The sequence below is a fragment of the Lutra lutra genome, chromosome X, assembly GCF_902655055.1.
Source record: "Lutra lutra chromosome X, mLutLut1.2, whole genome shotgun sequence".
Classification (NCBI taxonomy): Eukaryota; Metazoa; Chordata; class Mammalia; order Carnivora; family Mustelidae; genus Lutra; species Lutra lutra.
Window position 1 is genome coordinate 69,694,549 of NC_062296.1, and position 26,661 is coordinate 69,721,209.

The window sequence follows — 26,661 nt, forward strand, 5'->3', positions numbered from 1 at the left end:
ATAATAATAAAAATAAAGTAGTGGCTGTGGTATGTTAATAACTGTTATATTAAGACACTATAATATATGGAAATGTTTTAGATTTTTTAATCCTACATACTAACTCTTTGAAGAAAATTTTCTCAAATTTTGCAAATGTGGTAATTGGTATATGGAAAATTTAATTGACTTTTTTAAGTCCCCAAAATAGGAAATGGAAGACCTATGTTTAAAGGCCTATATGATATTCCTGTAATTTTAATCTGCCAAGATTCTTGAAAGAGCAAAACATTTTCAGGACTGAAAGAGTGAGATAAATGAGGTAATAATGATTATTACAGCAAAATATTATCAAATAATCTTCAACAAAGCATGAAAAAATATCCAGTGGAAAAAAGACAGTCTCTTCAATAAATGGTGCTGGGAAAATTGGACAGCTATATGTAGAAGAATGAAACTCGACCATTCTCTTACACTGTACACAAAGATAAACACAAAATGGATAAAAGACCTCAACGTGAGACAGGAATCCATCAGAATCCTAGAGGAGAACATAGGTAGTAACCTCTTTGATATCAACCACAGCAACTTCTTTCAAGATATGTCTCCAAAGGCAAAGGAAACAAAAGCGAAAATGAACTTTTGGGACTTCATCAAGATCAAAAGCTTCTGCACAGCAAAGGAAACAGTCAAGAAAACAAAGAGGCAACCCACAGAATGGGAGAAGATATTCACAAATGACAGTACAGACAAAAGGTTGATATCCAGGATCTACAAAGAACTTCTTAAACTCAACACACACAAAACAGATAATCATGTCAAAGAATGGGCAGAAGACATGAACAGACACTTCTCCAATGAAGACATACAAATGGCTATCAGACATATGAAAAAATGTTCATCATCACTAGCCATCAAGGAAATTCAAATTAAAGCCACATTGAGATACCACCTTACACCAGTTAGAATGGCCAAAATTAGCAAGACAGGAAACAACAAGTGTTGGAGAGGATGTGGAGAAAGGGGAACCCTCTTACACTGTTGGTGGGAATGCAAGTTGGTGCAGCCACTTTGGAAAACAGTAGGAGATTCCTCAAGAAATTAAAAAATAGAGCTTCCCTATGACCCTGCCATTGCACTACTGGGTATTTACCCCAAAGATATAGATGTAGTGAAAAGAAGGGCCATCTGCACCCCAATGTTTATAGCAGCAATGGCCATAGTCGCCAAACTGTGGAAAGAACCAAAATGCCCTTCAATGGACAAATGGATAAGGAAGATGTAGTCCATATACACTATGGAGTATTATGCCTCCATCAGAAAGGATGAATACCCAACTTTTGTAGCAACATGGATGGGACTGGAAGAGATTATGCTGAGTGAAATAAGTCAAGCAGAGAGAGTCAATTATCTTATGGTTTCACTTATTTGTGGAGCATAACAAATAGCATGGAGGACATGGGCAGATGGAGAGGAGAAGGGAGTTGAGGGAAATTGGAGGGGGAGATGAACCATGAAAGAGTATGGACTCTGAAAAACAACCTGAGGGTTTTGAAGCGGTGGGGGTGGGAGGTTGGGGGAACCAGGTGGTGGGTATTAGAGAGGGCACATATTGCATGGAGCACTGGGTGTGGTGCATAAACAATGAATTCTGTTACACTGAAAAGAAATAAATAAAAAAATATTATCAAGTTGATAGCATATTCAAAATAAAATCTCTAGCTATGTTTACATATATCTAAAACTGAACAACTGATTATGCAGCATCGTGTAAGAAGAAAGCCATTGGTCATTTTATTGAATTAAACACCTAATATTTGTCTACATCAATTAGTTGAGAATTGCATTTCACAAAAAAATATTTCTGTGCTAGCAGCACATTATGAACCAAAATTCCAGATGCTTATCAGACTAGTTTGATTATTTTCATAAAGATCAGTGGTATGATTCACTTTAAAATTACTTTGTACTTTAATTATATAACATATGAGATAAAATCATGAAGCTACAAAATTTCCAGTGTGTATTGGTCCAGATTGATAGAGTCTCAATGGAACAGAATGAAATGTAGTAAGTTTGTGAGGTAGTAACATGATCAAATGGTTTTGAGGGAAATAAAAGAATTTTTTGACATGCAAAAAGTAGTAATTTTCATTAAGTGTGTATCAGGTATTTAGACGTCTGTATTTCATAATAGAACATTTATATTTTCAGTGGGCTATTGGTTAACAATTGAAAGTATCTGAACTTACTATTAACATTATTTGTTCTCATATTATCAAAAGTAGGAAAAATAAGAAAAATTTTCAGTATTTCAGTGTCTTTTGTATATATTTTACTTATTTCATCTAGAAAGCCATTTCTTTATACTAAAGTTATTGCAGACACAAAAAGATTTAAGATTAAGTAATCCATAGAGAGGGAGATAAATAAGAATTTTAAAACAAGCATCTTCTAAAAATTTGAATGACCTTTTGACATGGTATTTGCCAGCTATTCTTCCACAGTAATATGGGAAGCTGAGAAATAGCAATAGCTTTGAAAACTTTCATCCTGCTTTTTAAAACCTGCTCTGATGTTCAAGCAAATTAAATTTCTCTTTGGTGGTTTCTCTGCTGTCATTTTTCTTCATTGATGAAATATGTAAGAACTGAGCACTGGACATTAAATAGCATCCATTTATACAGTGATATCTCCATTATTCTTTGAGGTTTGGGGCATGCATTACTAAGGGGAGGGGGCTTTCTAGTTCCTTCACAGATCTAGACTGTTACTTTTGGATACTTCCATCTGGTATTATATAGTATCTCTGATATCCCTGACCAGTGGTATGTTAAGCCAGACCTGTATCTCAGCCAGCTATCCCATCATAAAATATGGGATTTCAAGGAGAAAATACCTGTTAATGTGATTACTTTGAAGGCCAGAACACAGTAAGAAGAAACAAAGATCAGGGCAGAAACAACTAGAAGATACAAAGACAGTTTCCTGCAAATTAAGCTGGAGTAAACAAAACTGAACTGGATCGTTTACTTCATAAAACCCGGTTAAGTGAGCCTGATTGTTTCTTTTTTTTTTTTTTAAGATTTTATTTATTTATTCGACAGAGAGAGAGCACAAGCAAGGGGAGTAGGCAGAGGGAGAGGGAGAAGCAGGCTCCCCACGAGCAGGGGAAGCTCTATATGGGACTCGATCCCAGGACCCTGGGATCATGACCTGAGCTGAAAGCAGTGGCTTAACCAACTGAGCCACCCAGGCACCCAGCCTGATTGTTTCTAAGTCAAGTTAGAGTCAAGAGTCTGGATCAAAGAAACTTGTTTGGATAGGCAAAGACAGAAGTAGGATTAATTGGAGTTGTTTGGGAAGTATTTATGCTTCAGAGTAATATATGTAAATGCAGCTAGTGTCTTCTTCATGTGGGATCCAAATTAATAGTGCAAGCAATGAGAGTAATCAGAACTGATTGAAGTTATCCAGGTTTATACATGTCTATGAACTTAAAGAGCTGTAGGCAATACGCCTATTTACTCCACAGTTTCTAAGGAATATAGTTAAAGGCTCAGTCACATGCAGATGGGTATCACTTGTTAAACTCCAGATACTATCTGGAGACCCTGGCCCTTATGAATCATAAATTTTGAGACCCCCACCATTAACATTTCCTTCAATAATAAGGTTGATTTCTTCTTAGGTCAGGCCATGTACTTTATTAAAATACCAGCTAGGATTATCACCATATTCCCATGTTGTTATGGCCTGGGCTCTTGGATTTTGTTTGTGTGGAGATAAAGCCCATCTATGAGACATAGATATTTGTATGGCTTCCACAAATGGTACTTTGATTCTGTGGACCCTTCCAATAACTTATTTAAAATGATTAATTTGACAATGGAAGCTCTTCAAGCCCTTCATCTTTGCCCCTTTGATAGAAACAGCAGAGATTAATGGTTAAGAAAACTAAGGATGCTGTTTCCTCATTTGGCCAAATCAATAATATATACAGTTTACCCAGGATTGGCTTGATTAATTGGGAGAAGTACTGCCTCTTATTTTATTATTTTTTTATTATGTTATGTTAGTCACCATACAGCACATCATTAGTTTTTGATGTAGTGTTCCATGATTCATTGTTTGCGTATAACACCCAGTGCTCCATGCAACCCATGCCCTCCTTAATACCCATCACCAGGGTCACACATCCCCCCAACCCCCTCCCTTCTAAAATACTCAGTTTGTTTCCTGGAGTCCATAGTCTCTCATGGTTCATCAGTTGTTTGTTTCCTGGAGTCCATAGTCTCTCATCGTTCGTCTCCCACTTATCTCCCCCTTCGGTTTTCCCTTCTTTCTCCTACTGTTCTCCATGCTATTCCTTATGTTTCAAATATAAGTAGAACCATATGATAATTGACTTTCTCTTTTTGACTTATTTCAGTTAGCATAATCTCCTCCAGTCCCATCCGTGTTGATGCAAAAGTTGGGTATTCATCCTCTCTGGTGGGTGAGTAATATTCCATTGTGTATATGGACCACATCTTCTTTATCCATTCATCTTTTGAAGGGTGTCTTAGCTCTTTCCACAGTTTGGCTATTGTGGACATTGCTGCTATGAACATAGGGGTGCATATGGCCCTTCTTTTCACTACATCTCTATCTTTGGGGTAAATACCCAGTAGTGTAATTGCTGGGTCATAGGGTAGTTTTATTCTTAATTTTTTGAGGAACATCCACACTGTTTTCCAAAGTGGCTGCACCAACTTACATTCCCACCAACAGTGTAAGAGGGTTCCCCTTTCTCCACAACTTCTCCAATATTTTTTGTATCTTGTTTTGTTGATTTTGGCCATTCTAACTGCTGTAAGGTGGTCTCTCAATGTGGTTTTGATTTGAATTTCCCTGATGGCTAATGACGATGATGATGATGATGATTTCATATGTCTGTTGGCCATTTGTCTGTCTTCTTTGGAGAAGTGTCTGCTCATGTCTTCTGCTCATTTTTTTTGGTTTGATTGTCTGTTTTTTGGGTGTTGAATTTGAAAAGTTCTTTATGTTAGTCTTAGATATCAGCCCTTTGTCTGTAGTGTCATTTGTGAATATCTTCTCCCATTCTGTGGGTTGCCTCTTTGTTTTGTTGATTGTTTCCCTTGCTGTGCAGAAGCTTTTTATCTTGATGAAGTCCCAGAAATTCATTTTAGCTTTTGTTTCCCTTACCTTTGGAGTTGTATCTTGAAAGAAGTTGCTGTGACTGATGTCAGCGAGGTTACTGCCTATGTTCTGTTCTGGGATTTTAATGCATTCCTGTCTCACATTTAATTCTGTCATACATTTTAAGTTTATCTTTGTGTATGGTGTAAGAGAATGGCTGAGTTTCATTCTTCTGTATGTAGCTGTCAATTTCCCCCAGAACGTCATCTTCCCACTGGATATGTTTTTCCTGCTTTGTAGAAGATTCCTTGACCAGAGTTGAGAGTCCATATCTGGGCTCTCTATTCTGTTCCATCGGTCTATGTATCTATTTTTTTGACTGTACCATACTGTCTTGGTGATCAAATTTTTGTAATATAGCTTGAAATCAGGCAAGTGATGCCCCTAGCTTTTTTTTTTTCTTTTTCAGCATTTCCTTGGTGATTTGGGGTCTTTTCTGATTCCATACAAATTTTAGGATTGTTTGTTCTAACACCTTGAAAAATGCCATTGGTATTTATATCAGGATGACATTGAAAGTATAGATTGCTCTGGGCAGCATAGACATTTTAACAATGTTTATTCTTCCAATCCATGAGCATGGAATGTTTTTCCATCTTTTTGTGTCTTCTTCAATTTCTTTCATGAGTGTTTTGTAGTTCCTAGAGTATAGATCCTTTACCTATTTGGTTAGGTTTATTCCCAGGTATCTTATGGTTCTTGGTGCTATTGTAAATGGAATTGATTCTCTAATTTATCTTTCTATAGTTAATTGCTAGTGTATAAGAACGCAACTGACCTCTGTGCATTGATTTTGTATCCTGCCACATTACTGAATTGGTTTATGAGTTCTAGTAATTTGGGGATGGAGTCTTTTGTGTTTTCCACATAGAGTATCATGTCATCTGCAAAGAGAGAGAGTTTGACTTCTTCTTTGCCCATTTGAATACTTTTTCTTTTTGTTGTCTGACTGCTTTTGCTAGGACTTCTAGTACTATGTTGAACAATAGTGGGGAGAGTAGACATCCTTGTCGTGTTCCTGATCTCAGTGGAAATGTTCTCAGCTTTTCCCCATTGAGAATGATATTCACTGTGGGTTTTTCATAGATGGATTTTATGAAGTTGAGGAATGTTCCCTCTCTCCTTATATTCTGAAGAGTTCTAGTCAGGAAAGGATGCTGTATTTTGTCAAGTGCTTTTTCTGTATCAATTGAGAGAATATGTGGTTCTTGTCTTTTATTTATGTGTTTCATCATAATGGTTAATTTGCAAGTGTTGAACCACCCTTGTATCCCAGGGATAAATCCCAGCAGGTCGTGATGGTTAATCCTTTTAATATACTATTGGATCCTGTCTGCTAGGATATTTTTGAGAATTTTGGCATCCATATTCCTCAGGGATATTGGTCTGAAATTCTCCTTTTTGATGGGGTGTTTGCCTGGTTTTGGGATCAAGGTAATACTGGTCTCATAGAAAGAGTCTGGAAATTTTCTTTCTTTTTTTTTTATTTTTAATTTTTTATTTCTTTTCAGCGTAACAGTGTTCATTGTTTTTGCATCTCACCCAGTGCTCCATGAAATTTTCCTTCTGTTTTTATTTTTTGAAACAGCTTCAGAAGAATAGGTATTATTTCTTCTTTGAATGTTTGGTAGAATTCCCTAGGGAACCCATCAGGCCCTAGACTCCTGTTTTTTAGGAGGTTTTTGATCCCTGCTTCAGTCTCGTTACTGGTTTTGGGTCTATTCAGGTTGTCAGTATCTTCTTGTTTCAGTCTTGGCAGTTTATAGGTTTCCAGGAATGCATCCATTTCTTCCAGGTTGCTTAATTTATTGTTATATAGCTGTTGATAATAATTTCTGATAATTGTTTTTATTTCCTTAGTGTTAGTTGTGATTTCTCCCCTTTCATTCATAATTTTATTAATTTGGGTCCTTTCTCTTTAAGTCTGGCCAGTGGATTATCAAACTTCTTAATTCTTTCATAGAACAAGCTTCCAGTTTATTAATGTGTTCTACTGTATTTCTGGTTTCTAATTCATTGATCTCTGCTGTAATCTTAAGTATTTCTCTTCTTGTGCATGGGTTAAGTTTTAATTTGTTTTTGATTCTTTAAATCTTTAAGGCGTAAAGATAGTTTATGTGTTCAGGATTTTTCCCTTTTTTTGAGTGAGGTTTGGATGGCTGTGTATTTCTCCCCTAGGACCCCTTTGCAGAATCCATAGGTTTTGGATAGATGTGTCTTCATCCTCATTGCTTTCCATGAATTTCTTCTCTGATTTCCTGATTGACCCAGACATTATTGAGCAGGATGGTCTTTAGCTTCCAGATGTTTGAATTTCTTCCAAATTTTTTCTTGTGATTGAGTTCCAGTTTCAAAGCATTGTGGTCTGAGAATATGCAAGGAATAATCTCAGTCTTTTGGTATCCGTTGAGACCCGAGTTGTGACTCAATATGTGGTCTGTTCTGGAGAAAATTCCATACATGCTTGAGAAGAATGGGTATGCTGTTGTTTTAGGGTGGAATGTTCTGGATATATCTATGAGGTCCATCTGGTCCAGTGTGCCATTCAAAGCTCTTGTTTCTTTGATTTTCTGATTAGTTGATCTATTACTGAGAGTGGAGTGTTAAGGTCTCCTACAATTAATGTATTATTATCAATATGTTTCTTTATTTTGGTTAACAGTTGGCTTATGTCATTGGCTGCTCCCATGTTGGGGACATATTTACAATTGTTAGATATTCTTGTTGGATGGACACTTTAAGGATGATATAGTGTCCTTCTGTATCTCTGAGTACAGTCTTTAGCTTAAAATTTAATTTGTCTGATATGGGAATTGCTACCTAAGCTGTCTTTTGAGGTCCATTGGCATGAAATATAGTTCTCCATTCCTTTACCTTCAGTCTGGATGTATCTTTAGGTTCAAAATGAGTGTTTTGTAGACAGCCTATGGATCAGTCCTATTGTTTTATCCAGTCTGCAACCCTGTGCCATTTTATAGGAGCTTTAGACCATTCACATTTAGAGTGATTACTGACAGATAAGATCTTACTGTGATCATGTTGCCTGTGAAGTCCTTATTGCTATAGATTATCTCTGTATATTTCTGTTCTATATCACTCTTGGGGTCTTTCTCCTTTTATAGACCCTCCCCTTAATATTTCTTGCAGGGCTGGCTTAGTGGTCATATATTCTTTCAGTCTCTGCCCATCTTGGAAGCTCCTTACCTCTCCATCCATTCTTAATGACAGCCTTGCCAGATAAAGAAATCTTGGCTGCATATTCTTCTCATTTAGTACCCTGAATATGTCTTGCCAGCCCTTTCTGGCTTGCTAGGTCTCTGTGGACAGGTCTGACATTACTCTGATGTTCCTCCCTCTGTATGTAAGGAATCTCTTCCCTCTAAGTGCCCTAAAATGGTTTACTTAGTTCTAAGATTTGCGAGGTTTACTATTACATGCCTGGGTCTTTGTCTGCTCTCATTGGGTGGTGGTCTCTCTGCCTCTAGGACATGACTGCTTGTTTCAGTCCCCAGTTTAGGGAAGTTATCAGCTACAGTTTGGTCCAACATATCTTCTAGTTCTCTCTCTCTCTCCACCCCCTCAGGCATCTCAATAATTCTGACACTGGAACATTTCATATAGTCATTTATTTCTCTAATTCTGTTTTCATGGATTTTAAGCTCTTTGTTTGAGGCCTCCTCCTGTTCCTTCTTTTCTGTCAGTTTGTGTTCAATATCACTTATGCATTCTTCTACCTCATTTACCCTGACTGTTAGAGTATCTAGATTAAATTGTATCTTATTGATAGCATTTTTAAGTTCTGCCAGATCAGCTCTCATTTCTGCCCTTAATGAATCTATGTTGCCATTAATAGTTTTCTCCAGCCTCACTATTGTCTTCATAACTGCTACCCTGAAGTCTATTTCTGACATCTTACTTAGACCCATATCCATTAAATCTGTGGGAGAGGCCATTATCTCTGGGTCTTTCCTTTGTTGGGATCTCCTCTGCCTAATCATTCTGTTGAGTTGTGGTTGAGGGGGATATACAGCCAAAAACATCAACCACTACCCAGGAAAAGTGCACCCTGGGAAGGGTCAGAGCAATTGTAAATCACTACCAAAATGAAAACAAACAAACAAAAACAACCAAAATGAGCCCCAAAAGTAAGATTTATAAAGTACAAAAACAAACAAAAAGATACCAACAAAAAAAGGAACCCAAAATAAAAAAGGGGGGGGGAGTGAAAGGAAGGTGGTTATAATCCCTTGATATGGGCGAGGAAGGGTATTTCAGTTCTTCCTGGGTGTATTTTGTTATCTTTGTTAGAGAACCCTACTTCCCAGAGATACAGGGAAATTAAAACTGGTATAAATATAAAGTCTGTATTGAATGGGAAAAAAAAAAAGGACCACATTGAAGCTTTTATCTATATCTATCTATCTATCTAAAGTATGAATAAGTTCAAGTTAAAAAGTTACTATGGAATATGTTGTATTAAACATCTAGTTGAAATGACAAGTAGGGAAAAATAAACAAGAATAATGAAAAAGTATTTTTAAAAAGAGAGAGAGAAAAGCTGTATCTAAGAAATATACAGGCTGTGAGGCAATACCAGTATCTTGGTATACTGTTTCCCCCTCAAATTGGGGTTTTACATTTTTATGGGGACCCTGTGGTTGTTGTCCTCTTTTTCTTTCAGCTTATCTTCTGGGGGAGGGGCCTGCCCATTGCTTTTCAGTCAGTCCTGCTTGGATGGAGTTGCCCTGCCCCCTATCAAGGGGCTGGGCTCTGTGAAACCAATTTTTGGGCTTTTTTTCTATGGAGGCTTTTGTTCTCTGGTGGCTTTTTGCACCTTTTCAGAGGGTCAGAGCAAAGTAAACTGCCTGCACCTGGACCTCTGCCTCAGAGAGAAGCCACAGTTTACTCCTCTCTGAATCCTCCAGAACACACAGAAACCCCCTCTGCAAACGCCATTGAATACAGCAGCCTCCCATAGGCAGTGTGCACCCCCAGCAACCTTTCTATTTGTAGACTGAGGCCCCTGCTTGTCTCTGCATCTGTGTGCCACCAAAACCGTGAGTGATACTGGTCTGGATGAGCCTGGCCCAAGTGGCTGCCATTACTTGGACCATGGGCTCTAGTCCAAGCTGGGTCCTCTCAGCCGTGGAGGTGGTGGAGGTGGCGGTGGCGGCTGTAGTGGTGGTGGTAGCTGCCAGCCCCAGAGACCACTGACTCAAGTCCCCACCAGATCCTCTCAGGCATGGGCCAGTGGTGGCTGTGGCTGGTCCTAGGACCATGGGCTTAGGTCTATACCTGTAGCTGCCGAGTCCCAACAATTGTCCATTAAACCCCTTTGCTCTGTTGAGTACTGTTACCAGTCCCTTCCTGTCTTGCAGCCACCGGTCTCCAGGCTATCACTGGTCCCCAAGCACAGGGCACTTTTGCACTGGGGTAGTACTTTCCAATGGCTTGCTTCTGGTGGCTCCCTACACCTTCTGTTTATTCTCCAATATTTGTCTGTGTAATCTCAATTCTATCTTTTGTACCTCTTCACTGATGATCTACTCCTGTAGAGATCCAGACTTGCATAATCTTACATCTCAGGGTGATTTCATGAGTGTTCAGAGGGGCTTGGTTCAGGGGACTGGTTGAAATGGTATCCCCAACTCCTCTGCCATCTTAGTGGAACACTTCTGCCTCTTAATATATACCTAATTTAATCCAAACACTATAGAAGGTTGGCTGTAATGCCCTTCTTCACCACATGTTCTCTTCTCAGCACACATGCTTGGAATCATTCACTGATGCATATACATACAGAAATGTGGACAAACACACACAGATCTACATCCTAAAATTACTCTTAATTTAACATAGAACCTACCCTGTGTATATTCAGTTCAATTTCACTGTTGTTAGTTTTGTATAGTGTACAGTTTGCTCAACGAACTGGAAAGGATATCAGTATTTCCGATTTTTAAAATAACCTAAATACAGTAAGTATTTTCAGTGAATCATGTCAGCTCTATCCTAGATTGAAAAAAAAGAGGAAGAATGAAATATGGAAAATGAAAAGTAATTGGCATACATTAAAAATTCCATAGCTTGTACAATACAGGGAAGGAAAATACATCAATTTTTATAACCTGGATTTGAATAAAACTGCAAAAGAAGAAAAACCAACAAAAAATCTCAAGTAGATATAGAGATAGCTTTGATTTCTGTCTTCTGACTAAAAACAAAAGAAAACAAATCCCAAAGAAAACTTTATCCCTGCAGGAAGTTTGATTTCAAAATTTTTTTCTGGCTTTGAGCTGCTACTTTTGTTGGAATTAGTGCAGATACATATATACATGATAGAAATGATGTCATGTAATCACTGAAACATATTACCCTCTCTGCTCCCTGTGCCTTGCAGACTTCTCCATCGCCCCCAGGCTGTGCTATATAATCCTGGATAGAGAGACAAATCAGAATAATTGGTCACAGAAAATAGTAGGCCTAATGAGTATCCGGATAAGGCCCAGGATATTGGCTGGAAATGGAAAAAAAAAAAGAAAATATGAAAGAACGAATGAACAAATGAAAGAAAGAAAGGCAGATAAGAAAAAGAAAGAAAGAAAGAAAGAAAAGAGAAGAGAAGGAAAGAAAAAGGAAAGAGAGAAAGAGGGAATGAAGAAGGGCAGGAGAAGAAGCCAAATAAAATGTAGATTCAGTCTTACAAAAAGCAATGTGAAGGATAGAGAAAATTAGGAGAAGAAATAGATTCATAACCATATTTTTGAGGCCCGGGATATTAAAAGCTTTATTGACTATTTATGAGTAGGACAAGCTAAATGGAGTAAGATAAATTCAGTTCATAAGGGGCGCCTGGGTGGCTCAGTGGGTTAAAGCCTCTGCCTTCTGCTTAGGTCATGATCCCAGGGTCCTGGGATCGAGCCCCGTATCGGGCTCTCTACTTAGCGGGAAGCCTGCTTCCTCCTCTCTCTCTTTCTCTGCCTACTTGTGATCTCTGTCTGTCAAATAAATAAATAAAAACTCTTAAAAAATCTTTAAAAAATTCAGTTCATAAAAAGAAATTCAGAAATGCATGCAAAGGTAGAAGGTGCTTACAAGAAAAAGTTTAGAGAAGGATGTGTAAAGAATATAGTATACCATTGCTTAAAAATCAGTGATTTATCGAAATAAACTACCCCATAGTTCTCTTTAGTTACTCATGATGTTTGGTGCTGGAAAGATAGGCAACAGGATTGTCTTTTATTGTGTTTATGCTGTTATTTTGGTATTTAGTGGAGACAGCTTAAACCCGAACTTCAAGAAGCACATAAAGAGTAACAGTTAAGTAACTGATAGCTATATTTATCATTGTCTTAGTTTGGGTTCCCTCAAATATGGAATCTGATAAGGATTTGAGCTGAGTGGTTTACTTGGAATATGATCTCAGGAAGGATGGTGATGGAACGAGGAAGCAAAACCAAGAAAGGAGAAAGGGCTCTAAATGGTGCATACATGAGCAGTTTAAAACTGTAGGAGAATAAACTGTGGAATTTTCCACTGAGGCATATTCAACTCTCATCCTTCTTTGGCTGAAGATTACATCCAGGAGCACTCAATCTCCTCCATGCCATTTCTGGATTCCTACATCCAGAGAATCGATTCCGGAATGCATAGATATACATGGGAACTTGAGGAGAACACAATAGCTTCTGTTATAACTATATAACATTTTTTATGGTCACACATAAAATAAAAAAGCTTATGCTTTGGAGGTTATCTATACTGTGGGACTTATTTCAAATCATGTTGTTGTTGTTGTTTTAAATCAGTCTTAGACATTTCCATCAGGTAGAATGATTCCATTATATCTCAAGGGAATGTGGTATCTATGAAGGCAGAAATACTTGTTTTTGTTTTTCACTACTTTTATCACCCAACACTTAGAACGTTTCCTAATTCATAGTAATTACCCCAATAAATATTTGGGAGTGAATGAACAAATGCAATTGTATCAAACAACAAAATCCTAAGCCAGTCTAAAATATGATTAAATGTGTTGCTTCATAACACATAAGCAGTCTTTTTAAGGTTGCCAATTAGTTGTGATACCTTTCTAAGAGATCCTGGCTTTATTCTCTACTAATGAATGGTTGGTTTCATTTGCAGAGTAGGAACAAAATTGCTTACTGAAACCCAGGCCTCATATCTGAAAGTGACCAGGAAAAAAGAAAGGGGAGAGCTGCTCTTGAAAAAAAAATTAAAAAGATTATAAAAAAGCTTTCCCAGAACTACCCAGCAAAACTCTCTTTTGTGTCTCAGTTTTATAAATGACACTAAATGCCCATTTCTGAAACTAACACTGGCCAAGAAAAATAGGGTTACTCTGAACCCTGTAATCCTGGCATTGTGGCTCCTTCTCTTGTGGCAGATGAGATGCATGTTATCCCTTTGATACCTAAACAGAATTGGAGTTTTTAGTAACAGAGGGGGGAATGTATGCTATATAGGCATCCATTTATTGGATAAGCAACTAATAACATTTCTTTCTACATATTCTTGCTACCAAATACTGGCATGATGCAAATCCCTACAAAATAAAACTCTGATATCTATTATTATTAATTTGTAGACCTCATTCTATGTTCTAGGGAAGAAGGGTTGATAATTTTTCCATCATTTTGAGATGTAGCACATGTATGTATGAGTGTATGCTGAAGATAGGCTTTTCCCTTTTGGCCATATGGAAAAGTGAAAATGGACTGAAAATTACTATCTATTCCTTGACAAGTTAATTAAGCCTCAGTCACAGCCATTTGAACAGCATGGTTGCTGGAATGAGAATTAGTAGGATACCTCGATGGACAAATGGGGCGCATTTGTAGAAGGAAATCACCAATGAATACATAAGTATTGTGAAAATATGAAAGGAAAACTATGTTTTAGAAGAGGAAAGACAATTTAATTATTAAACAGTGGGGTTTCTGTTAAGGAAATTTATTTAAAAATCCAAGAAATGGAATTCTGCACTTCATATATTAATCTTATTTTACCCAGTATATTAAGTTATTTTTTATTTGTTTCCCTACTCATCTGTGAATTTCTTGGGTATAAATATAATGTTTATCTCTTCCTCTTGTTTTAAGTACATTGTCTATTACACAACTGTTTGTTGCATTAAGTTAAATGAAATAATTTACTGTTATAAACTGTATAGTAAATTACATAGATTTCACATTGTTTTTAATTTTTTGTCAAGAAGTTTAACCACTGGCAATGAATAACATGAATATTTTCCTGATAATTCTATTTACTATCACAAGATTGACACCCCAAAATATTTTCTGGGTAGTGGGGATGGGGGATTAAGGAGTGTTCTTGAGCACTGGGTGATGTATGGAAGTGTTTTTTTTTTAAAGATTTTATTTATTTATTTGATGGACAGAGATCACAAGTAGGCGGAGAGGCAGGCAGAGAGATAGGAGGAAGCAGGCTCCCTGCTGAGCAGAGAGCCCGATGCAGGGCTCGATCCCAGGACCCTGAGATCATGACCTGAGCTGAAGGCAGAGGCTTTAACCCACTGAGCCATCCAGGCACCCCAGATGTATGGAAGTGTTGAATCACTATATTGTACACCTGAAACTGACACTACACTGTATGTTAACTAACTGGAATTTAAATAAAAACCTAAAAATATATATATTAAGTAAAACAGAATAAAAAATGTAAATCTATTCTGGTTGTATGATTTAAATAGCAATTCTGCTGTTGTACATTGAAGGTCCCCTCCCCATTTTTTGTTACCATTACCAACACTCCAGTGAACATGTTTTATTTATGATTTTCTCTAGGATGATGTGCTTGATATGAATTTACTCTGTGGGAATTCCTGATGCACTTTTTTTTTGAAATGACCTTATTTTTTTCTGATTAGGGATCTGAGGAGTGACTAAACTTCTTAGACACATAATCTTTGGTAAGAATTACTCATGAGTTATTTTAACTAGTTTTCTCATCTATTGGAAAAAGGAATGACAGAATTTGAGCTTTCTTGTGATAGGATTATTTGATTTAAAAAATTGAGTTAAAGTGAACTGAAAAATAAAAGAGGTTTTAAGAAAATCACAGTAGCAAAAACAATCTAACCTGTAACTCAAACCAGAATGTGAAAAGTCTTTTGGACCAGGGTCCCTTCATCTCACCATTGCGTGTTCATTTTCTTTATGGCTTTTCCTTTCCTTTTTCTATCTGTATGTGTTTCTTTTTGTTGTTAGTCCCATCTCTCTGAACCCTGATTTTGTTTTGTTTTGTTTTGTTTTCTTGACCAGACCATCAGGGTGAAATGCAAACAAGGTCACTCTTAGCCCCTGAGGTTATATGACCTTTTATGCCTAATGCTCACATATAACTTACAAGAGATTCTGTCTACAAATCAACAGAGGACAGTAACTATGTGCCCAGGGGTGGATCAGATATCTTTTCAACCACAACCAGAGGAAGTCGTTGCATGATATTTAAACATTTCAGAGTCCCACTCCTGTTCGTGTGCCAAAGCTAGACATAATCTGAGAAAGATACCCAGGCTTGCAGGTGTCCCAAAATATGTATAGCTTTACAAAGCACTTCGTATCTGGTAAAGTGATAAGTTCATTTTTTATTCATCAGTATCATTTATCAACATTATCCATATTATATATTTTAACCATCAGTAATCTTTTGCTCTCTCTCATTTACTAGACATAGTGCTACATATTATGGAAACAAAGAATGATAAAACAGAGTCCTTTACCTCTTCATCTGTTTAACTTGAGAGCTTGTTAGAAATGTGAAATGTCCTGAAAAAGAAATTAGTATTTTGTCAGGTTCTCCGGTAAGTACAGTAGGTAGTAGGGCTACTTTATGTATCATTGCCCCCAAAATAAAGATACATGAGGTTTTTAATTCCTAGGTCTGTCTCTAACCAAATTCATGCAGTTCTTTGTCTCTTTTCAGTCAGTACTGAGCTGGTTGCACTGTGTCACTAGACCATGAAATAATTTTCTTCTATGCACTTAAAGTATAGGCTTCTGTATTGATTAGGTAAACTTCATCAGTTGTATTTTGCATAATGTCTTCCTACTGAAATGTCTCATTCTTTTTTTTTTAAGATTTTATTTATTTATTCAACAGAGAGAGATCACAAGTTGGCAGAGAGCGGTTGGGGTGGGGGAACAGGCTCTCCGCTGAGCAGAGAGCCGATGCAGGGCTCAATCCCAGGACCCTGGGATCAAGCCCAATGCGGGGCTCAATCCCAGGATCCTGGGATCATGACCTGAACCAAAGGCAGAGGCTTTAACCCACTGAGCCATCCAGGCGCCCCTGAAATGTCTCATTCTTAAAAGTCTTGTTCTGGTAAAAGTCTGTGCGGTACAATAAGGTCTAGGCATCTAGTTATCCTATGTAATTCCTTTAACTATCTTACAAGAAGTGTTATAAAAGTTCTGTGTTTTCAGGTAGAGGGAAAATATATTTCAAAATGTTTCCTAGAAATCTTTTTTCTCAAAATTCAACTATTACTTAATAATATTTTGATGATTTTTGATGATTTTTATTATAAATGAAGATATATATCTGTGTTTCCTGTCTGCTTGCTACACATAGTTGTTTATCTTTTTCCTGGTCGTACATGTACATTACGCAGATTTAATTTAATGTGAATTTTAAAGAAAAATGGGAGATTTCTAGAACTTGATTGATTGATTTTGATTAATCATTTGCATATACCACCCAGTGCTCATTACATCACATGCCCTCCTTAATGCCCATCATCCAAATACCCCAACCCCCCACCCCTCCCCTCCAGCAACCCTTAATTTGTTTCCTAGAGTTGAGTCGCTTATAGTTTGTCTCCCTCTCTGATTTCACCTTACTTTATTTTTCTGTCCCTTCTGCTATGTTCATCTGTTTTGTTTCTTAAATTCCACACATGTGTGAAATCATATGGTATTTGTCTTTCTCTGACTTATTTTGCTTACCATAATACACTCTAGTTCTATCCACATCATTGCAAATGGCAAGATTTCATAGAACTTAATATTTATTATGCTTCACTTTTGTTATTCTTCATTGTGTTTGTTTCCTCTCATGGTTACTTGATGCAACCAAATAAATTTCTTTAAGAATTTCTTTGTAAAAAGGGGGTTGAATCTAAACAGTATATTGAGTTGCTTTCAACTCTGATATTCATTTATTGATACACTCTTTTCCTTCATCAACATTTATTGAACACCACTGGTAAAATACAATGCCATTGTACACACAAAGTACAATGCTTTGTGTGTTCTGGGAACACACAAAGTATGTGTTGCCTGGAAGCAACTGCAGCTTTCATGGCAAAGTGATCATGTTGGGATGACATTGATGGGGACAACAAGCAAACAGTAAGGAAAGCCCTTGTCTCCTCCTCTCATCTTCCAACCTTCTCAGACCTTCCTGGCAAAGGTAAGGTCTTTTTACACAGTCCTTTCTCTAACATCATGTATGACATTATTAAAGGGTTGATTTGTTTTGGGATATGTCGTATAAATAATTGCACAGTCCTCCTGTTTGCCTGTGCAGCATTAACTTACAAACCACACCACGTATTTGAACTAACATGGAACAGAAATATTAACTTCTTTATGCCTTTGCTAACAAGACATCAATCCTTTGTACAAAGACATTCATATCCTCTTTCCTAATAGAGGAGATACTAAGTCCCAGCAGATAATGTATCTATCTCTTAGCAATGTTAAATTCATTGCCAGTTCAGTCACAATCTAATCTGAATGCTCTGTAACCTAAAGAATAAAATTTAAAGTTAGCTACCCACAAAATTCTCATGTAAGATAGTAGTTTAAAAGGACAAGGAATGAAAAAAATATATATCACAATCAAGAAAGGAAATATGTGTGTCTAATGTACTTGTCATTTTTATAAGTGGTCATAAAGCCAGAGTTGATAATTATAATTCCATTCTTTCCCACCATTCCATATCATCTTTGTCCTCAACAAGCACTTTAATTAGTCCTGATTCTTTTAAGCTGGCAGGATGAACCAAAATTTCATAACTAAAAGTTCTGATTCCTCATCTGTTCTGCAAGATTTTGTTGCTGCTGCTGTGATTTTCTGTTAACATTTATTATTGCATAAGAAAGTAAAGAATCTAAAGAATACCTGGAATTGCTAGCATAACATATCGTTCCCCATTATATACCCCATTTTTCTCTTGTAATCTGCAACAACCACCTCATCTGGTATAGTAATCCTGTTATTTGCTCATTGGCTGAGAGGTGTGTCCTGACTGTTTAGGTTCTTTACCATAAAGTTTCTCGCTAATTCCTGTTCATCTGATCCAGTCAGCCTAATGTTATCAATATAGAGGACTACTTTGATTTTTCTGAGGCATATCCCAAAATATAACATCTCTTTCAAACTTCCTGTGGCAGAAAGTGGACATATTGACATACCTCTGAAACAGTGTAGTGAAAATTAACTTCTGCTGCTGCTCCTTGCAGATTGGTGTAGAGATAAAAGAACTTGCCAAATTAATAGTCATGTACCCTTGCCAGGGCTTTGTTCACATGTTCCAGTTAAGATGCCACAGTTATAGTAGCAGCTATAATTAAAAAAAACCCATCTATATTAATAATAATTATATTAATAATAATTCAAGTCAATCTCTGAGATATGCATTGGCCAAATAAGTGAATTAAATTGAGTATGTATTTTTCAAGTCTTGGATAATAAGACTAATGGAGTTTCCTCTGGGAATCAGAATTGCTTTTGGTTTATTTTCCTGGCAGAGAAAAGAAGTCAGGAGGCCTGAATTTAGCCCTTCCTAGTCTGTCACCCGTCGTTCATGGAGACAGTACATATTCAGGAACTGGAAAAAGTAGCCACAAGCTGAGTTTTTCTTCTGCTGGCTCTGTAGGAGGCTGATTTGGGCCAATTCTACTCTTATCACTTGACTTCCATATATGCACTTTGCCTAATAGACCAGAGTGACATTTATTTTTTGTGTCCAGAAATTATGCCAATTCAGATCAATATCTAGTAATCCATGAAACATAGGGATACTCTCCACTTTCCACTATAAAATAACTTTTGCAAATGGCTATAGATCACTTTTGGGAAGGGTTGAAGAGTCACAGTCCTTCAGATTTCTTTCTCAAGGAGGCCTGGCGTCTTCATCAGTCAAAAGTCTTTACATCTGTGAACTTAAGTCTAGAAACTGAGTGACTTTCATTTTGGCAACTCAAGTCAGAATTCTGGTTATAAGATGTAGATATTTCTCTGTTTTGGAGCTGAAACAATATGTTCATAGACGGCCATCTATAAAATTCATATGATTAATAAGTTACTGCCAAAGATCCGATAGGTCAAAATATTGTGATTACAGGTTTGTTCCTGTTGCCTGTTTTGAAAAGTGTACCAACCTTGTCTCTGATAGTTAAATCTTTGGTCTTTTTCATTCTGGAAAACCATCATCCCCACTGAAATGGGAAACTTGTTCAATGGTGGCATCTTCTACTGTCTGCATTACATAGAAGAAAGCTAGTATAGAATATTTCCAAGAAGTTGATACACCCATCTGAAGGTACTTCACAATGTCTTAGCAAAGGGCATGTCTTCTGAGCCCTCTCAAAGGTTATAGTGTTTGGGGTGGCTATATAGTATACAGATGATAAATCTACTACAGTATCCCTAACTCCATAACCTCTTGTATTTCTTCTACAATATGCTGTGTAAGTTCTAGTACCTCAGCTTCATTGAATGTAAGCCATTGCAAATCCATGTTTCACTTAACCAATCAAGTAATTTCTTAAAGCCACTTCCAGTTAACCTTAATATGTTTAATCCCCAAATTTTGGTAGGTGTATCTGTATCAGTAAATTCAGCCTGGTCCAATAATTTAAAATATTTTACTTGGCTTACACCAAAGCTTCCCTTAGAATCTATTTTTGCAAGTATTTACCACACATTATTGAAATATTTTTGGAGTACAAATTATTTCTTCCTGGACTGACTTAGCACTTATTCTCCAGAATAGGCCAATGTCTAACTGTATTTATAGTTCTAGAATTAATAAAGAGTGGTTTTGATGGAGCTTGAGCAGAATATGCTTCCTCCTGCAAGACAGTTGCCTCAGTTGAGGTTATTATATTACCTTACCATAAGTGAAGCCTTGTCTCTTTATTCACAGAAGGAGGGTCGGCTTCCTACAGCAAGGGAACATCAGACAGACTTGGAAGCTTGTTTCATATATTTTTCATTTTATTTCTCTAGAGATCCACATTCCAATTCTTAAAGTCTTTCTCATTTTCACTTGATGCTATCAATTTCACATTAGAAACTTGACAATCTGTAAATTGCATTCTCATTATAATTTTACATATAATGCAGACTGCCATATAAGTTCTCTCTTCATCTGACTGTGACTTGACATCAATCAGAAGTGGTTTTTCCACCCCTTGACCCTTGTGGTCATTAATGCTAACATAACAGTTAAGTTTATCGATGCTGTCCAGTGGTAGCTACTATTCACCTGTGTCTATTTAAATGTAAATTTAATGAAATAAGATAAAATAAACAATTCAATACCACATTGTCACTAACCACATTTGAAGTGCTCAAAAACCACAAGTGGCTGTTGGCTACTCTATTAGACAGTGGAAATAGAACATTTCAGTCAATGCAGGAGTTACATTAGATAGTGCTACCCTAGAGACCTAAGTACACATATATACCAGATACACATTCATAGAGTATTCCCAACATTAAATTAAATGGCCAAAAACTGGAAACATCCCACTCTTTGTAGAATGGATAAACACATTGGATAAACAGAGAGAAATTGGAATATATTTATTGATAAAAATGAATGAACTATAGATACACATCACTTGTCGAATCTTAGCAACATATTATTGAAAGAAAATGACATGAAACAACAGATACTTTTATTTTATAACCATAGAAATAAAATATTAGTTAGTGGTGCATCACTGGTTACAAAATGATAATGATAATAAAGAAATTACTACCAGAATAATAGGATAAGTTTGGAAGTTCTTCACATCGGGAAGGGTTAAATGAGTACTTTTGGGCTGATTGGTGATAATATTTTTTACTTGAACAGTAGTTTCATGATTGTTTAATAACTCTTTGTTAAACTATCTTATGAAATATATGTGCTATGTTTTCAAATAATATATGCTAAAATAAAACTGAAAAGAAAAAATATTTCAAGTGAAGAAATTATGGACCCCACCCACACACCTGGAAAAAAGAAAGCTTTATTCTTTTTTTAAAAAATATTTTATTTATTAATTTGAGAGAGGGAGAGAGAGCACGATATTGAGAGAATGAGTGGGAGGAGGGGCACAGGAGGAAGCAGACTTCCTGTGGAGCATAGAATCCAATGTGGGACTCCATCCCAGGACCTGAACTGAGCTGAAGGCAGGTGCTTAACTGACTGAGCCACCCAGTTACCCAGAAAGCTTTACTCTTAAACTGCTATCCACTTGTTAGAATCTCAGTACTGGTAGACTTACATAATTCTCATTTTAGAAGAACAGAAGAGGATTACCAAGAACATAGAATTTTAACTGATATTCCTACTATTTGACTTGCTTTAATGTTATTGATAATATGTGTATATCAAAATAAAATAATTTTAAGAACCTGATTAACTTATAACACTCAGAAAAACCAAGTAGGAGCAAAACATCCCAGTGCCTATTAATGTTGGAATTTCTGTATGGTTCTTTTACATACTCATTTCAGATAAAATGATAAAAGAACTTAGGATATATTTGTGAACATTTTTCTTCTTAATATCGAATTTGAAATTCATGATTGTATGGTAATATCATGATTCATCTTGCAACTTAATACACAGTCTATTGCAGATGTGGACTTTATATAATCATTACTAGAAATTTTATTTAAGTGTGCATGTGTCTGTGTATTGTGTTGAAGATAGTTTAATTTTTATTGTTTTATATTTATTTATTTGACAGGGAAAAATGTTTTTAATTCTGTACTCGATTGGTATATTTCAAAATGTACAATACTTTTTTCATTTATCAGTGAAAGAATTTAGAAATTAACTTAAAGGGGAACCTGGGTGACTCAGTTGTTAAACGCCTGCCTTTGGCTTAGGTCATGATCCCAGGGTCCTGGGATCCAGCCCTACATGGGGCTCCCTGCTTGGCAGGAAGCCTACTTATCCTTCTCCCACTCCCCCTGCTTCTGTTCCCTCTCTCACTGTGTCTCTCTCTGTTAAATAAATAAATGAAATATTAAAAAAAAGAAATTAACTTTAAAAAACCAGCAAATAATAAACAAATTTCCTTCAAAGTCACGGTCACATATATAGTGCACTGTAGAAAAGAGGAGGGGCAAGATGGGTTCCACCCTGTCTCATGAGTTTCATCAGATACTGGACCTAATAAAGGGTGGAGAGAAAAGGCAGCTTTCAAAAAGGAGTATGTTATTAAATGAGGCATTTACTATACTCCTTCCTAAGAGTACCAGGTGGAGAACAAGTTTTCTAAACTAGATCTAGGAAGTGGAATGTGAAATCAATCCATCCTCCTCCCCTTAAGGCCTGTCCAGTGGTTAATGAATTTAAAAAACATGCTAAATAAAAACAAAACCCACACATACTTCCCGTACCCAACCTCCAGAAAAAAACAAAAAAAAAAAAAACAAAAAACAAAAAACAAAACAGAACAACAACAACAAAAAAACACCTAAATGTCCCAGATCATTTTCCAGAGTGGATAGAGCCCAGGGGCAACTTCAACAACCCAAATTAGTTTGTTACAGAGTCATCACAAGCTAGCCTTGCTTTTAAACAAAACAAAAAAATTTGGTTTTGAAACAAACCCCCCCCACAAAATCTAGTATTAATCACTTTTCTGACAATACACAATTACTCAAATTCACTAATACTGAGAGTGGGGGAGGGGACCACACTTAGGGGCCTTGTCTCACACAAGTGTATGTGGGTAGGTGCAGGGCATTTGTCATTATTACAGAAATGAATTTTAAATTTAATCTTTAGTTTGATTTAACATTGCTTTTAGTATGATGTTGACACCAGCTGTGTGGAAAAGGCTCTAGAGAGATGTTCACAGCAGCACATACCTGCGGCTCTTCTCTGGTCCGGCAGGCTCCAGGGCAGCCCACATTGCTTCATCAAATACATTCTTTAGGCCTTTCTGTGTGAGTGCAGAACACTCCACATACTTGACTGCCTTCAGATCCTGGGCCAACTTTTCAGAAGTCTCTGGAATAATAGGCTTCTGTTTGTTCTTGGCAAGTTTCTCAGTCGAAGAGGGGTCATCTCGGAGACCAGTTTGAGTCCCAACAAGCAAGAAAGGAGTCTTTGGACAGTGGTGAGTTATCTCAGGCACCCGCTTTTCCTTCACATTTTCAAATGAGGATGGAGAAACCACTGAAAAACAGACTAGAAATACATGTTTGTGGATAACTTGGTGGTCGTAATCTGTCATAATCCTCTTGCCCTGCAGTATCAAAAAGTCCAAGAGTATATGGCTCTCCACCAATCATAACTGTCACTGCATAGTTGTCAAAAGCAGTCCATACATACTCAGGTGGAAATTTGTTTGTTGTGTAGGATATCAGGAGATATGTTTTACCAACAGCACTATTCACCCACAAAAATGCACTTAATTGCATTGCTGAAAGAGTTCTGTATCTACTTTAAATATTTCAAATTGGATGGTGGCCTCAGCTTCTCTGCTGGGGCATTAGCAGCACTGCCAAAGATAGTTTAAATTTTATATTTACAATTTGAGTATTTCATAAAACCTTTGGTAAACTAACTAAAGCTGAAATTTCAGTCCATACATTTGAGGATTTTTTTTTTACATTTGAGGATTTTAATGAAACAAATATTTGTTATTGAATAACAAACTTGTACTTTGATCTATATTTGGATCTGGTCCTGAAGACTACATCTAAATTTCATATTCTTATTTCTATTTTCACACCAGTTGGAATATGATATACAGAAAAAATAATATGTCAGATTAAAAAAAATTCACGTTGCTCAGCATTTATCTCTACATTCAGGAACACACTCACAGAGATCTTTCCTAGGGGAAAAATTGAAATGTAGCTTCTATTTCTTTCTTTGCTATGCATTCTTCTCTAAGGTTGTGTTATGTCCATTCAGAGATAATGAGGAGCTATAAATGAACAATGATTCTAAGGGGTCAAGATTACTGGGGCAGGAGTTTATATTTGAATAAAGATTGACCAAAAATCTAGGTAGGGCAGAGTCTGTTGGAATCATGGTTGTCAGAAACTTGATATAGGAAGGGGGTTTTATGGCTTAAAGAATCCTAAAGTAGAGCTGAAAACTTCACTCTCTCAAATTCCTTCAGTCTAGTCAAAGTGGCACAGAGAGTCCACTGGTTGAATATCTTGACCAGACTGTTGATCTGTATATTTTCCATTGTTACATAGGTTGAAATGGTTGTGAATTCAGTGCAATATCATGTCATATTTTTCTTATATTATGACTTCTTGTCCTTCATCATACACTGTATTGGGTAATGAATGCTGGTGCTGAATGCTGAGGTATGATGGAGGGTGGTTAAATGCTATGGATAGGAATAGTTGTAAGATATTTTTGAAAACTGTAATGTAGCTGACTACTTTTATAAACTTGGGCAATCTGATAAATTGGTTTTCAGGGTTTGAAAATTTGGATGGTGTAAATATTTTCTGAGTCAGAAATTTCTTCTTGTGACTGGTGTGTATTGGGATAAAGTTTGTGTTGGTGCTTTGTATATTAAAATATGTCTTACAGAAATCAGTAAATGTCCTGCAGCTCCTCCAGTTTCTGGTGGGTTTGGAGAGATAGTACAGGTTTTGATGTTGCACAAAATGGTAAGAATGAAAGCCATAAGTCATAGGAGATTGTGGATTTTGGATGGAAACAAGTAGCAATTTTTTATGCATGAATTTTACAGGGATAGCATGATAATGGAGTCATATTGCCTTCAATGGTAAGTTTTATATAGTTAGGTTATTAGTATGACATAATGCAAGGAGGTACATTGATGGACCTGGATACCATGGGATTGGTAAATGTGTTTTTTAGAATTAGGTTATGAAGTTCCTCTGGACTGCAGCATGGAACAGGAGCATTGTTTGAGGGATAACATCTCCTTCTGTGATATATATTTGGCTGTGTGGTCCTAGATTTAAAGACTACCCTTAGGGTAACTCTGCTTTTTTGGTTAGACAGTGTTATGTAAAGACACTGCTTCATGTAACTGTTTAATTAACTTGGTGAGTTCTAATTACTGGGTTAATGGAAACTAATACAGATTTTGGTATCTGGAAGTGGGGTGCTAATATAACAGATACCTAACATTGTTTATATAGCTTTGCAGTTGTGCAGTGGGCAGAGGATGGAAAATTTCGAGAAGCATGATAGAAAATGCCTACATTGCCTTGAACAGATTGTTAGCAGAAATGTAGATGTTAATGCTTTTTCTATTGAGAACTTAGAAGGAAATGAGGAGTTTGGTAGAGAAAACATATTAGAGACGATTTACTCAAAAACAAATTGATAACAGAAACATGAATGTTAAAAGTTCTGCTGTTGGAGGCATAGAAGAGAATGAAGAACATGGTATTAGAAAATGGAGGAAAGGGAATCTTTATTATATAGTGATGGAAAATTTAGCAAGAATTGTGCCCTTTAGTTATGAGGAAAGCAGAAGTTTAAGTGCTGAAGTTGGCTACTTAGCTGAGATTTCCTAATAAAGTTTAAAAGGCAAAGTCTAGTATCTCCTTGTTGCTTATAGCAAAATATAAGAGGAAAAAGATGACTTGAGGGAAGAACCGTTAAACAAAAAGGAACCAAGACTTTATGATTTGGGAAATTCTTAGCTTGTCCTGGTTGCAAAAGATGTTAAAATTAAGAGTCACTGTTAAAAAAAGTGCTTTAGTGAAAAAACAGTGTATGACTGGAGAGTTTTTGCTAATACCTTTGAAAGACCAAAATGACAGAGTATTGAGTTGTGTTTTAAGATACTAAGCTTGTGACACATACAGTCCCTCAGCCATCTTAGTAGAAGACAAAAATAGAGATGGAAATATTGAAGAAAAACCTATGAAGGAGTCTCTTGTCAAAAGGAATGAATTCTTGTGACATATCTGGTTAACCCATAAGGTTCTTGAGAATTTTATACTAGCAGAAACACTGCCAGCTAGGATTAAAAGTGTGACAGAGCCAAAATAAAAGATGGTCATTGTACTCACACAATACTACAGATGGTAAACAGACTGATAAAAATTACCTAGCTCAAACATGAGTTACCCTTTATGAAAAAGGAAGAATGACTCGGAGAGAGGAGCCTTAAGGACAGATTGCAGACTCAAAAATCACAGAGGATTATTCCCAGGCCTTGAAACCAATGGAATTTACCCTGCTAG

The 26,661-nt window shown here is 36.6% G+C and overlaps 1 pseudogene; it reads right to left on the reverse strand.

The window, feature by feature from the left end:
• Positions 1 to 23,315: 23,315 nt before the first annotated feature.
• On the reverse strand, positions 23,316 to 26,292 carry LOC125091525 (cell division control protein 42 homolog; annotated as a pseudogene).
• Between the last annotated feature and the right edge of the window lie 369 nt (positions 26,293 to 26,661).